The sequence below is a fragment of the Triticum dicoccoides genome, chromosome 1B (genome assembly GCF_002162155.2).
Source record: "Triticum dicoccoides isolate Atlit2015 ecotype Zavitan chromosome 1B, WEW_v2.0, whole genome shotgun sequence".
NCBI classification, from domain to species: Eukaryota; Viridiplantae; Streptophyta; class Magnoliopsida; order Poales; family Poaceae; genus Triticum; species Triticum dicoccoides.
In genome coordinates, this window is record NC_041381.1 from 54,522,118 (window position 1) to 54,534,729 (window position 12,612).

The following is a 12,612-nucleotide window of genomic DNA, read 5'->3' on the forward strand; positions in this document are numbered from 1 at the left end:
CCAAATCACCTTCTCCCCGGGAAGCTCCCTTCTCCCGAGCCATGAAACCTCAGCCCCACCTCCATGGCGCCCCCCACCGCACCAATTTCACAGCCGCCCTCCTCCCTAATACCGGAGACGCTGTCCAATTGCCGTCATGCACTGGGCCATGTGCCTCTTACTCCATGCTGCTGGTGCTACCTCGACGACAGTCGCGTGAGCCGTACCGGAGCCGACTCACCCCCGCTGTTGTTCACGGCGCCGGAGCGGCTCCAACTTCGGATCTGTCCAGAGTCCTAGCGCTGCTTCTGCGTAGCCGTCGATCATCGTGACATCGCTCTTTCCCTGCCACCGGTCGCCACCGCAACCACGCCGGCCTCACCGACTCGGCAGCTGGACCTGCCTACTTCACCATGCTGCCAGATAGGTCGCACCCTCATCTCAAATCACTTTATTTAGGCGTCACTTGTCTGAATTTTTATTCTGGGCCAATCGATTCCCAATGGGAAGCAGCACCCCTCGCGGCGGCGGAGCTCCTGGGCTGCCGGTTGGCTGATGTCTAACATAAGGGTGCAGGGCCGCAAGTTCGCCGCGAAAGCAGCACTTAGATGGATATCTTTTAGAGTTGCGTGTGTTGAAGGTACTGCCGTCGCAGGATCTGGATGACGGGGAGTCTTTGTGGATTGGCCCGGGGCGACGCAACCACGGCAGTGCGGTGGCGCGGGAAGCGGGGTTTTGGCCGGGGCCACAGATGGTGGAGGCAGGCTGCTCTGCCGTTGGTCGCTGGCTCTTCGGGGAAGATTCCGAATAGTGTCAGCCGGGAGGCACAAGAAGGCCATCAAGCCATCCGGCTTAGATCGGACAGTACCAAAATAAAATAAAATCATGTGACCCCAATTTAGTCTTCAGTCAACAGACGTGTGACCACTCTCGTACCTTGTTGTTGATCTCTTAGTGTATTTCTTCAGATCAAAGAGATATGTCATTCTTAACATTATGTGTTATCTGCATCTTCAGACACACCGTCTTCCGACTCACCGCAGCTGCTCCAACAAGGGAAGCATACACCAGAAGGGAGCTACAGTCCCCACTCAACAGTTCCCTGCATCGAATGCGCATGCCCGACATGGACAGCCACAACAACTGCAGGGCCATCGACAAGTCAGCACATCATGCTCACTCCTATGGATGGCAGCCAGATAGGTTGTACCCTCATCTTACTTGTGTGCAACATTTATGGCTTTGTTATTCATCTAAGCATGGAAAATAGATCATCACATTTCACTGTATATTCATGCTGATCTCTTACGGGTCTTGTTCAGGAGTTCACGTTGTTCCATAGTTCAGCTAAGATACTTGTTCTTGAGGTAACGATGCTCCATAGTTATCATCCATCAGCCAATGCTATCCCACAGGCTGGTGATTATAGTATAATACCACTTCTAGTATTACCTATGTTGTTCTTTAATACTTTTGTGTGCCATCTAGTTAATCTCGAGTACAAATGATACATATTCTGTAGCTTTCATCTGTGTTCTCCCTTTAGTTTATGAGACCTGTTACTACTAGTTAACCCCATTCCTACTATTTATGTCGTCCCCTACAGGCACTCATTTACATAAATCTAACTACTAGTTGTCTTCCATGCATGTCAGGTATAATTGCACACACTGATATATCCACAAGAACCTCACGGAGCAATGTAAAGGCCAATAAACTTGATGTCGATGATACCCAATATGATGGAAATTGTAAAGGCAGTTCTTCAGAAGACTTGCAGAAAGATGATGAATCCTCTTCACCCCACAAGGTCCTTGCTCTAACTTGGCCTGTGATATGGGTACAACATGCATATGATGTCCTGGAGTGTATCTACTCTGTTGCAATGCCATGTGCTTAGCATGCTGATGATGCATGTAAATATGTCATGCCTTCCTGTTTTTCAGTACCTATTCCATTCATGATAACATGTTTTCAAATTCAAGTACTGTCATTCTACTCTATCGCAATGCCATCTACTTAATTTGGACATCATGCTTCTGAATATCTTATGCATTGTTATTCATCAGTATGTACTTCATCTGTCTGCCATACCATGTTTTTTTTACATTAAAGTGTTGTTCTAGTGCTCTGTTGCAATGCCATCTTATTTTCCCAATCATACACATGTATTTTGCCTTAGTTATTTCTGTACATATTCCGCTAGCATATAGTTTTACATTCAACTAGTGTTTTTTTTTGCTGTGTTGTCCTGTCGTATCCCTAGCTCTTACACCATACTCCCTCCGTCCGGATTACATGTTGCCGAAATGGATAAAAAAGGATGTATCTAGAACTGAAATACGCCTAGACCCATCCATTTTTTCCGGATGGAGGGAATACATGTCAATATGTCATGCCTTTCTATTCTTCAGTACCTATTCCATCTCTCTGTTGTCACATGTTTTATAATTGAAGCACCATTCTTCTATACAAGGCATGCAAGCGGAAGACGACTATGTTAGAATCTGAAGGGTTACAAACAAGGCCTTTGCAAAAGATCCAAACGCCAGGAGATAATAAACCAACTCCAGTTTTTATAGATACTGCTCCAGCACAGAGAAACCCAACTCCTACTGATAATAAGCAGATTCCAGTGGCCAAAGAACTAGTCCGCTCCAGTCCAGCAAAAATATGTCAACTCAATTCTAAGAAGCGTGTCGTATCCTTGCATCATGAAATTTTATAGCATGCTGATCATATTTTCTACATGTTTCTTACCCATCTCTCTTTTAGAAAATAAGCTTAAGAGATAGAAGAATTTCTGCAATGGTATCGTTTATGAGGAAAGATTCTTGCAGGAATTCTCTGTGCTCCAATATAGATGTAAGTACCTGTTGTATATCACTATATTTTTACATCAGCATGTATTTTGTTAATCGGTGTGAATCCAACCTTTATCTAATCTAAATTTAGTTGTAGCAAAATGTATGATTAAAGGCCACAATGTTGATTTTTGTAAGGAAAACTGCCTGGTAGTTTTGCATCCTAAGCTGCATGAGTGTACTATCTCACATCACAGGGTTTGAATACTTTGGTTCTGCAGTGGGTTTTTCACTGTTTTTTTACTGTGTTGTCCTATCAAATCCCTAGCTCTTACATCATACTCCCTCCCTCCGGATTAAATGTCGCAGAAATGGATAAAACTACATGTATCTAGAACTGAAATACGCCTAGACCCGTCCATTTATTTTCGAATGGAGGGAATACATGTCAATATCTCATGCCTTTCTATTCTTCAGTACCTATTCCATCTCTGCTGTAGCATGTTTTGTAACTGAAACACCATTCTTCTATATAAGGCATGCAAGGGGAAGACGGCTATGTTAGAATCCGAAGGGTTACAAACCAGGTCTTTGCAAAAGATCCAAACGCCAGGAGATAATAAACCAACTCCATTTTTCATAGATACTGCTCCAGCATGGAGAAACCCAACTCTCACTGATAATAAGCAGATTCCAGTGGCCAAAGAACTAGTCCGCTTCAGTCCAGCAAAAGAATGTCAACTCCATTCTAAGAAGCGTGTGCGTATCCTCGCATCATGAAATTTTATAGCATTTTGATCATATTTTCTACATGTTTCTTACCCATCTCTCTTTTAGAAAATAAGGTTAAACAATAGAAGACTTCCTCCATTGGGATCATATTCGAGGAAAATATCTTGCGGGAATTCTCTGTGCTCCAATGCTGATGTAAGTACCTGTTGTATATCACTATATTTTTACATCAACATGTATTTTGTTAATTGGCGTGAATCTAACCTTTATCTGATCTCAAATTAGTTGTAGCAAAATGTTAAAGGCGCCAATGTTGATTTTTGTAAGGAAAACTGCCTGGTAGTTTTGCATACTGAGCTGCATGAATGTACTATCTCATATCACGCACATTTCTTAATTGTAGTGCTTCTCTGGTTGCCCATTCATTCATTGTGTCAATGTTGCTTTCATGCTACCTTACCTGGCTAATGATAGTTGTGCCATATTGTGTTAATTTGGTGTAGGCTAGTTGGCCAAACGTTTGTTGTGTCAATGTTGCTTTCCTATTATCTGACTTGGCCAATGATAGCAATGCTAGTGTGTTAATTTTGTGCAGGCTGCTGAAGATAAGAAGACAAACTCTAAAAACAGCAAGGCAACCCCATTGTTTCTTTCCAGTAAATCTAGGCCAGGTAATATGGCAATAACTCATGATTAATCTGTTTGGTTCCCGTCCTAATTTATGTTATGATGCAGTGGTCGAGACACTCTCCACTATAAATAATACGAGCCTGCCAAAATCGCCATCTGAATTTGTTCAGTATCCTCTGTCTCGAATGCAACGGAATAAATGTATGTTTGTGAATCAATTAATGGCTGAAGCAATGATGGAAATGGTGGATGAATCAGAGGTGCAGAGTTGTGCGACACAACAACTGATCAATGTTTTCAGAGACAGTGTAGCAAAGCAGAAAGAACTTGCCCACATGCTTATGGGCGTTATCTGTGCTGAGATTGCAGATTGTGACGTTGTAGATGGTTAGGTTCTGCTCATTTCTTTGCACTGGCATCAATCTTTGATTGCGTGGATGTAATTTCCTGTAATATATGCTGGATGTGCAACGTTATTCCCTATATGTCGTACCTTTGCTTGATCGGTTTTAGTCCTGTGCATAATTGCTCGACGTAATGGGCTCAAATTATCTAATTTGGCCTAAAGACATGTACGAACTTTAGTGGGCCCATTAAGTTAATGGGCCACTACTAGGCCGAAAGTTAATGGTCGGCCCTCTTACCTCCCGGGTCGTTAACAGGACGACATCAAAGCGGGCAACAGGTGGCCCCAATTTATTTCACGGGCCGTTAAAAGGCCGTTACTAAGTTTGGGCTACATATGGCCCAACTATACTGTAGGCCTTTAGCAGGCCGAAAGAGACAGCGGGCTTGTACTGGACCATGAAGACCATGGGCCGCTAAGAGGCCGAAAGTCAGGTCATATTGTAAATGGCCCAACTGTGTTGTGGGCCTTTAGCAAGCCGAAAGAGAAACCGGGATGGTATTGGACCATGAAGGGCATGGGCCATTAAAAGGCCAAAACTAAGGTCCGACTGCAAATAGCCCAACTCATTTATGCTTAGTTAACAGGCCAAAAGGCACACAGGGCCGGTAATTGGCCCAACACTTAAATGGGTCGCTAAAAGGCCAAAACTCAAGTCCGACTACAAATGGCCCAACTGATTTATGGGCCGTCAACAGGCTGAAAGTGACACCGGGACAGAAATTGGCCCAACACTTAAATGGGCCGCTAAAAGGCCGAAACTCAGGTCCGACAACAAATGGCCCATCAGATTTATGGGCCATCAACAGGCTGAAAGACACACCGGGCCGGAAATTAGCCCAACATTTAAATGGGTCGCTAAAAGGCCGAAAGATGTACATCCTGAAAATTGGCACATCCATTAAATGGGCCGTTAACAGGCCGAAATCTCATCGGGCGGATATTGAGCCCAAATATATAGCGGGCTGTTAACAGGCTCGAACTGACGATGGGCTACAATGGTGTCAAATCTTTAACGGGCCGTTGACGGGCCGAATTGGCACATCTCGTATGGGTCATGGGCTTAAATGGACCTCACAGAAGTAGGCCTTATATGGGTTGGCCTGCTAATTTTTACTGGGCCGGCCTTTTCACAGGAATGGGCCTCTGTTGGGCCGTGCCACGTGTCGACGTATCATAGGCGCCTTCCATCCAGTGAGTGGATGACATCTGTCCCAACGATGAGCCGACACGTGTTTCCTCCAGTCAATGATGATTTTACACGTGGAAAATCCCCATTGGTCGGGGCTGTTAACGGGTTATCGGATTCAGAACCCGACCCGGTAGCTTAATGGTGTTCCGTTATGGTGGATGCCACGTGTCGGTCACCCTTGACAAAAGCACTTCTGTGACGCGCGATTTATCGTCATGGAAGTGGACACTTCCATGATGATAATTTTGGTAATGTCATGGAACACTTCTACGACAGCACAGGTATGACTATCTTGATTCTGTCATAAATTTGTCATGGATGTACATGCATGACAAAAAACGCGACCTACTGTGACAAACACGTATCATCACGGAAGTGTATTTTTTTTGTAGTGGTATTTCCCTCAGTTATGAAACCAAGGTTATCGAACCAGTAGGAGAACCAAGCACCACTATGTAAATGGTACTTGCACACAAAGAACAAATACTTGCAACCCGACGCATAAGAGGGGTTGTCAATCCCTCTTTGGTAAAAGATAGATTGGTTTGTATGATTTTCGATAAATAGATCTCGCAATAAAACAAAATAAAATAAATAAAGAAAAAGTGCAGCAAGGTATTTTTGGTTTTTTAGAATAATAGATATGAAAAGAAAAGCAAATAAAATAGATCTCAAAGCAAATATGATAAAGAATAGACTCGGGGGGCGTAGATTTCACTAGTGGCTTCTCTCGAGAAAAATATCATACAACGGGTAAACAAATTACTGTTGGGCAATTGATAGAACTTCAAATAATTATGACGATATCCAGGCAATGATCATTATATAGGCATCATGTCCAAGATTAGTAGACCGACTCCTGCCTGCATCTACTACAATTACTCCACACATCGACCGCTATCCAGCATGCATCTAGTGTATTAAGTTCATGGAGAAATGGAATAATGCAATAAGAATAATGACATGATGTAGACAAGATCTATTCATGTAGCAATAGACCCCATCTTGTTATCCTTAATAGCAATGATCATATGTGTCTTGCTGCTCCTTCTGTCACTGGGAAAGAACACCGCACAACCGAACCCATCACAAAGCACCTCTTCCCATGGCAAGAAAAATCGATCTAGTTAACCTAACTAAACCAAAGATTCGAAGAAGAAATACGAGGCTCTAAGTAATCATGCATATAAGAGATCAAAGAAACTCAAATAACTTTCATGGATAAAATAGACCTGATCATAAACTCAAAGTTCATCGGATCCCAACAAACACACAACAAAAAGAGTTATATCAAATAGATCTCCAAGAGACCATTGTATTGATAATGAAAAGAGAGAGAGAGAGAGAGAGAGGAAGCCATCTAGCTACTAACTACGGACCCGTAGGTCTACAATGAACTACTCACACATCATCGGAGAGGCACCAATGAGGATGATGAACCCCTCCGTGATTGGTTCTAGTGGTTTTAGAACTTGCGACAGCTGGAATTGTGTTCCGTTGACTCCCCTAGGGTTTTTGGATTTTCAGGGTATTTATAGAGCAAAGAGGCGGTGCGGGACGTGGCCGAGGTGGGCACAACCCACCAGGGCGCACCTGGGGCCCCAGGCGCGCTCAGGTGGATTGTGCTCCCCTTGGAGCCCCCGTCTGGTACTTCTTTGGCCCAATAGGTGTCTTCTAGTCCATAAAACTTCTCCAAAAAGTTTCGCTGCATTTGGACACCGTTTGGTATCACTAGTAGAAAAACCCCCATTCGTCCCGGTTCGTGAGGGCCATTTGTCCCGGTTCCTGAACCGAGAGTAAAGGGTCGGTACTAGAGCCCTACACCTTCAGTCCTGGTTCGCCAAGGAACCAGGACAGATGGGGCTCCACGTGGCCGCTGCCGCTTGCCCAGGCTGGGGGACCTTTTGTCCCGGTTGGTGCCACCAACTGGGACCAAAAGGCTTCCACGCGTCAGTAGTTCAGGGGCTGGGTTTTTTTTCTAAAGAGGGGGGGTTGGGGGTTTTGTAGGGTTAATTTAAGGGTTTCATATATTGTGTTAGCTAGCTAATAGAGAGAAGTGTCCTCTCTTATCTCTGTGCTTGGTCGACGATACGTACTATACGTATAGAGAGAACTCGACACGCTAGCTAGATAGTAAGCAAATGAAGGAAACTATTAAGTACAGAAGATCGTCATGAACATATACAGAGAGAAGTGATCGACCTCTCCTTCTCCGAGAGATTGGTCGAACAACAAGTTTTCGTATATCTTACCGATGGTATACCCTAACATATGAACTCAACTTCCACATGCATGGTATTCTCCGGCTTTATTGATGACGTGGTCAAGAAAGAATCCAGCCAATTTCTCTTGAATTGCTCGCATGCGATCTTGTGGTAGGAGTTCATCCCGCATCTACCACATCTAACTTCAAGAAGGGGGTCAATACATCTATATATGAATGAAACTGAACAAAAATGATGGTAATAAAATATACTTGTGACTATTTTTGCTTACGCACTTCATATTGTCTTTTAGAGTAGCCCCGCCTATTCTTGGTCGTCGCGTTGTAGATGAACTCGCAGACGTAGTATCCACAATAATTATTCTCGGCTTCCTACCACAAGCACTTTACGAGAAATGATAATCAAGCATTATAAATGGCATTGATGGAAGTAGCTAGAATCAACAGGAGATGCGCGGAACTAGCTAGCTAGTAGTACTTACTTTTGGGTATTTCTATCGCAGATCCCGCGGCAGTCCCGAAACTTGTGCGCTGAATACTTTCCGAACCCTACGAGACAAAAAAACAATTACTTGATATCACGAAATGAACAAAGTTACCGATATGGTGCGATAACCATTGATTCAACTTAGTTGTCGAGCATTTTAGACATGTCCACATAGTCCTTGAGATCTTTTCGTCTCGAGTCTAAGATGTTTACTAGTCCCTGCTCAAGCTTAATCTCTAGGAGAATATAGTGGAAACTGCGCATGCATGCATAACTCATCAATTACATTAATTACTATAACCTCGAGTAATAATTAAGGGAAACCAAATATGCACAAGACAGTAACACTCACTTGAACTTGTAAGGAAAGAGTATTGTATCTTTGTTTTGATTTATTACCAAAGATCCTAGCAAGTTGTCCTCGGTTTTTTTGGGATGAAATGTAACCGTATATTCATCTATGAGATTTGTGTTAATGAACCCAATATCATACATTTCAGCTTTTCTGCATTCGACAATCTTTAATCTGCATAATATAGTGAGGATAATTATATATACATGCAATGAAAGAGCTGAGCTATATATAGAGACTTAATGACAGAAGTAGTACTTACAGACAGTAGCAAGTGACCGTTAATTTATCGAGGGCCTTTTGATTGAAAAACTGGAAGAACTCCTCAAATGGAATAGACAACTGCTCAATTCCAACGAGGTCGTGCTAATCCTCTTTAACTTTCAGGGTCAAAGTATCAATTTTTTTCTTCCCAGACTTTCTGCAGGTTTCCATGTACCAATCATGGAATCTTTGCATCATCATTGTTAGAGTAGTTCAATCTTTGACGAGAGGCTTCCCGTACTCGCATTTGAATTTGTCCACCTCCATTATATCAAAATGTGCATCGTCTTCGTTCATGTAATCTGCAGGATTGGTACCAGGCAGGATCCCTGGATGATTAGCGACGATATCGCTAGACACCTTGAGCGGGGGGCACGATTGGTTTGCTTGTTCGCCGAGTTGGGGATTTTTTTTCCACTTCTTCATTCTTGTAACCTTTTTTCACTGCAAGTACTTCCCGACCACTTCGCTTCCTTATATGTCCTTTCAGTAATGCGCTCATAGTTGGTTTGTGGCGGAGACGGTGGTGGTCGCTGCAGGGCATCCAAAGTGCGCTTCGCTTTCACCGGATCTATCTTCTCCTCCGGAGGTGGATGTTTCTTAGCTCTTTGCGTTTCAAAGTAGTCCTTCACTTGGGCTTGATAGATGTCCGTGTTTTCCTGTTCGATCATCTCATATGATAACTTCTCTGGAGTCTTGAGAGATGGAACGAATCTGTATTGCCTCCCGCCTTTGGCTGTACTGCTAGACGCCGGAGCAGCCGAGCGGCTGTGGCTGTCTTCTTTTGTTGCTTATAAGGTGGAGGAGAAGGACTATGACGCGCCAGAGCAGCCGGAGCTGCGACGGGTCTCTTCTTCCCTTGCTGACGAGGCGGAAAAGGAGGAGGCTAGCTGGTCAGGCGCGCCAGCGTAGGCGGAGAAGGAGGCAGAGTGCCTCCACACATCGGAGAAGGAGGCGGAGTGCCCTAATCACTTGCCCGAGGAGCAGGCGGAGGAGGAGGTGGAGTGCCCTAACTCGCCGAAGGAGGAGGAGGAGGAGGCGGAGGTGTCCAGTTCGGAAGGTCGATGAGCTCCTTCCGCCATAGGCATGGAGTCTTCATAGCAGAACCCAGCCTAGTCTTCCCTTCACCGGTAGGGTGGTCATGCACGAGCTCCTCAAATCCCTCTGTTATTTCGTCCACCATCACCCTAGCATATCCTTCTAGAATTGGACGGCAATGAAAAGTTACACCGGGTTCAGGAGGTCGAACAGAGCCGACAGCCGCCTTGACTTTGTAGTTCTGCCATTGCGTCATAAGGTGGCAATGTTGAGACTCCATGATAGCATCCACGGGGTAGCTAGCAGGAGCCGTGAAGATAGGCTCCAGCTGAAGCAGCTTAGTGGAAGCCACGCTGCTTCTCTGCTGAGATGGTGGGGTAGCTTCGGGGGTAGCTTCGGCAGGTCGCTTGCTTCAAACTACTTCTCGTTCCTCTAGCTTCTAGACCCCTGCGTGCAGCTCCTGTAGTTTGTTATGCTCCACTTTCCTCCTCCTCTCTTGGCATTTGTAACCGCCTGCGTCCGGAAACCCAACCTTCCACGGGACAGAGCCTGGCGTGCCTCGTGTCCGTCCAGGGTGCTCAAGATTCCCAAGGGCCATTGTGAGCTCGTCCTTTTCTCTGTCTAGAATGAACGTCTCTTCCTGCGCTGCAGCGATATAGTCCTGAAGCTTCGTGATGGGTATTCGCAGTTGCTCGCTTGTCCAAACGCACTTCCCTGTTATAGGGTCCAAGGTTCCACCAACCCCGAAGAACCAAGTCCTTGAACGGTCTAGCCAGTTCAATGTCTCTGGTTCGACCCCTTTATCAAGCAGGCCGTTCTCAGCCTTGGCCCACAATGGCCAGGCTTTGAGGTAGCCACTTGACCCCGTGCGATGGTGATGCTCCTTCTTCGCAGCATTTATCTTGTTTGTCGCTGACATCTTCTTACTCCTCTCTGATCTCTTGTTGGCCACAAATGCGTCCCATTGATCTCTGAGATTCTCATACTGGCCGATGAATTCTGGTGTCTTTTCCTTGTCGACAAACTTTGCTTTCAGGTCATTCTTCCACCTCCTGAATAGATCTGCCATCTTCTTGAGAACACAGGACTTGATCAATGGCATTATAACTAGATTCTCTAGATCCTCCTCTTCCGGTAGGGTGAAATTTACCTTTAGCGCTTTCCAAAGATCCTCTTTCTGTCTATCTCCGACAAAAGAAACTTGAAGCTCTTCCTTCTTAGGCTGATTCCATAGCTCGATGCTGATCGGGATCATGTCCCTAACAAGAACCCCGCACTGAGTAGAAAATGCTTCCTTGGTCCGAAGGTGTTCAATCGGTTGGCCATCGCGCGCGATTGCTGTGATCGTGAACCTTTCATCCGAGCGCAACTTTTTCTTCGGGCCTCGTCTCTTTACCGAAGTTGTGCTCGATCCGGAGGGCTAGAAAAAAGAAGAAAGACAAGGGTTAATATGTGTAGATACCAAAACAATGAATGCATCAATTAGCTAGTCAGCACAGGCTTAATTAATATATACCTACCCGGACTCTGTTCGGTCACCGGAGCCATCATCACGGTCTCCTTCTTGCACCGACATTCGGTCACCAGAGCCATCATAATCATGTCCTTCCTCCTCCATTGTTCGATAACCGTAGCCTGCTTCACCCTCTCCTTCCAGACCATCGGTTTCGTTGAGATACGACATGACATCACCTCCGGCTGCGATTATGTCCCCCAACACATGTTCTGCTTCCTCGTCTCACCCATGCTCCATAGTTTCTGCAAATATTACAACATGGCAATTATTATAAAAACATGACAAATGGATATATTAGTGGAAAACGTAGACCTAGCTATAGCTAATCACAACAAGGAATTATATTAATTAGTGGCCTCGACACTTCTCTAGGGTTTGGGGTGGCCTCGGCAACGCTTCAAGGGTTCGGGGTGGCCGCGACGACAATGCTCTTTTAACTTGGTAAATATGGGTGGCCTCGGTAGCGCTTCTAGGGTCTAGTGTCAAAGGATTCAACAAAACCATGTCTTCATCATTAGGCGAAAGTAACAGGCGCATGATGGTACGAAGTTCTCCAAAGTTATTTTGGAACGGAATCCCGGATAGGATAATTCGCTTTTTGGTACAAAGTACAACAAGAGACTTACGAATATCGCTATTTGGAAGGCATTTGCTGAAATTTGTACCAAAAGGCGGATTATCCTATCCAGGACTCCGTTCCAGAATAACATTGGAGAACTTCATACCATCATGCCCCTATTAATTTCAGCTAATGATGAGGCCATGGGTTTCTTCAATACTTTGTCACTAGGCAACCTCTCGACCCCTCGGCAATCCTCGACCCCTCGATGACCCTCGACCCTCGAACCCTCGGCCCTTCGACGACCCTCGAACCCTCGAACCATCGACCCTAGAGCCCTCGAACCCTCGACCCTCGACCCTAGAACCCTCGAACCCTTGACCCCTCGACGACCCTGGACCCTAGAACCCTCGGCCCCTCGACGACCCT